Source organism: Rhipicephalus microplus, unplaced genomic scaffold (genome assembly GCF_043290135.1).
Source record: "Rhipicephalus microplus isolate Deutch F79 unplaced genomic scaffold, USDA_Rmic scaffold_36, whole genome shotgun sequence".
In the NCBI taxonomy this organism is placed as follows: domain Eukaryota; kingdom Metazoa; phylum Arthropoda; class Arachnida; order Ixodida; family Ixodidae; genus Rhipicephalus; species Rhipicephalus microplus.
In genome coordinates, this window is record NW_027464609.1 from 974,415 (window position 1) to 977,077 (window position 2,663).

Consider the following 2,663-nt stretch of genomic DNA (forward strand, 5'->3'; position numbering starts at 1 on the left):
ACAAACGGACATTATTTGATGGAGGGCGGTAACATACACAAAACACTGATGTACCACATCTAACAGTGAGTATTTCATATAGTGGAGAAATGCAGGAGAATTCAGACATCAAATCACAGTCTATTTTACTTGAGATTAGCATAGCTACGCCACCACCCCTTTTGCCTGTGCGGTTCATGTAGTATGATTTATAAGTTGGAAACGTAAATACATCATCTTCCGAAGCAAACCACGTTTCCGAAAACATCACAACGTCAAAATTTACTTGTGCTTCACTAAAAAAATATTCGAGCTCATCCTGTTTATTCCTTCCCGATCTAAGGTTGAAATGAACGCAACTGAGGCTTTTTTCACAACAAGTGTCATACAAGTTTTTAAGATTAATAAGGTCTATACGTGCGGTTAAGGGAAACATGTTAAGACGAGTATCAAAAGAATATCAGGAAGTAAACAATGCAATGCGGGGTAACAGTATCACAGCTTATCAAGGTCACCCAAACGACGAATGACAACCGCGCTATCACCCTCTCTTTTCCTAACGAGAATCTTGCCGTTGCAGTGCCATGAAAAACGATAGCCATTGTTCTGTGCCCAGTCTTTTGCGTTGCGCAGCAGCTCTCTGTTTTGCTGGGTCATGTTTTCAGTGATCGAAACATTCGAAGCATCTCTTAGGGCTTTCCGCCTTCCTAGCCACTTATCACGAATTGATTGCTGGGCAAATCGAACTATAATTCCGGGTGTTTTGTTTGGCTTTGCCGGAAGTCTGTGGATAGCGGCGATGTCATTCCCAGTCAGCTCTGGCAGGTTAGCAATCTTGGCCACATCATTCAACTTACACAGCAAATTCTCGTCTGGCGTAACCCGGATGCCGTGAACTTCTATGTTTAGTCTCCGACTACGAAACTCGAGATCATTCACCGTAGCTTTCAGTTGTTGAATATCACTTGAGGTGCAGTCCGCCTCTAATTTCCCAACGCGTCTGTTTAAGCTACTAATGTCCTTTTCCTGCTTAGCTTGACAGTTCAAGATGTCATCGTACTTTTGTGACAACAGCTGGATTGAGACCTTAATCTCACCAACCTGAGCCGGCAGCCCTGCTAAAGCATCAAGCCTCCTAGTTATATCTGCCAGGCAAATGGTTAACTCAGAGTCCATGCTAGTTTTCTCCCCACTTTTCGCTTTAGATGAACGGCAAGCAGCACATCGCCATGCCCTGCGACCGCTCTCTCCTTTAGTCTTAAATGTCGTCTCCGACCAGCCAGAACAACTGCCAACATGGTAAGAGGACTCACATTCGTTGCACTTCAGGACACGCCCATCACAGGGGAGGGGCTCATCACAAGACTGGCACGTGCTTGTCATGGTACGTTGTCCAGGCATTCACAGTAGCACTCAGTTCGCACTCAATTCGGGAGCATTCAGTTAGGAAAAAGGCACATTATGCACAGAGAACTCAGCAAAGCACTGAAACACGGTGGCAACGGCGGTGGCGGTAAGGCGGTATTGAGAAATAAGCGAATTTACCAACCTGGGTAAGCAAAAAGAGCTGATTAGGCGAACGTCCTTTCACCGCCGCCGCCGCCACCCGTGTGTCCAGGTACGATGTCGACGCCGGAAACACGTAAACACTTCCGCAGGCTCAGTGACGTCAAGATGTGATTCCGTAGCCACGGCAACCGTTTTCAGGTAGTCTAATAAATGGAGGAAATTTGAACGTTGTAAAGGAGCGCCGCTTTGATAAATGGCTCCAGCGCAACGATTCCAACAAGGCAGGAACCCTAAAGCACCGGCCGCCGAAATGCAGGACACCAACCTGGGTAAGCAAAAAGAGCTGATTAGGCGAACGTCCTTTCACCGCCGCCGCCGCCACCCGTGTGTCCAGGTACGATGTCGACGCCGGAAACACGTAAACACTTCCGCAGGCTCAGTGACGTCAAGATGTGATTCCGTAGCCACGGCAACCGTTTTCAGGTAGTCTGGGTAAGCAAAAAGAGCTGATTAGGCGAACGTCCTTTCACCGCCGCCGCCGCCACCCGTGTTAGCTTAGTTAGGTTAGGTTAGGTTAGGTTAGGTTAGGTTAGCTTAGGTTAGGTTAGGTTGGGATGGGTTGGGTTAGGTTGGGTTAGGTTAGGTTAGGTTAGGTTAGGTTGGGTTAGGTTAGTTTAGGTTAGGTTAGGTTAGGTTAAGTTGGGTTGGGTTAGGTTAGGTTTGGTTAGGTAAGGTTAGGTTAGGTTAGGTTAGGTTAAGGTATGAACCGTCGTAAAACCGCATTAAACAATGTCACTTAGTGAGATGCAGTGCTTTCACCATTACAAGTCGGGAACTGCGATATCTAATGTGAAAGCGCTTGCAAACGTCGTTAGGTTAGGTTAGGTTAGGTTAGGTTAGGTTTGGTTAGGTTAGGTTAGGTTAGGTTAGGGTATGTTAGGTAAGGTTTGGTTAGGTTAGGTTAGGTTAGGTTGGGTTAGGTAAGGTTAGGTTAGGTTAAGATATGAACCGCGCTAAAACCGCATTAAACAATGTCACTTAGTGAGATGCTGTGTTTTCCACCATTACAAGTCGGGAACTGCGATATCTAATGTGAAAGCGCATGAAACCGTCGTAATCTTGTAGAAAACATTGTAAAGTAGCGAATAAAACGTTTTCTAACAATAGAAGTGCGA

The 2,663-nt window shown here is 46.2% G+C and overlaps 1 long non-coding RNA gene across 1 annotated transcript; it reads right to left on the bottom strand.

Moving 5' to 3' along the window:
• Nucleotides 1–481: 481 nt before the first annotated feature.
• On the bottom strand, nt 482–2,018 carry LOC142786887 (uncharacterized). Its single transcript, XR_012889201.1, has 2 exons — nt 1,814–2,018; nt 482–1,691 (listed from the first exon to the last, which is right to left on the bottom strand). It is a non-coding gene; the product is annotated as an uncharacterized LOC142786887 (long non-coding RNA).
• Nucleotides 2,019–2,663: the final 645 nt, after the last annotated feature.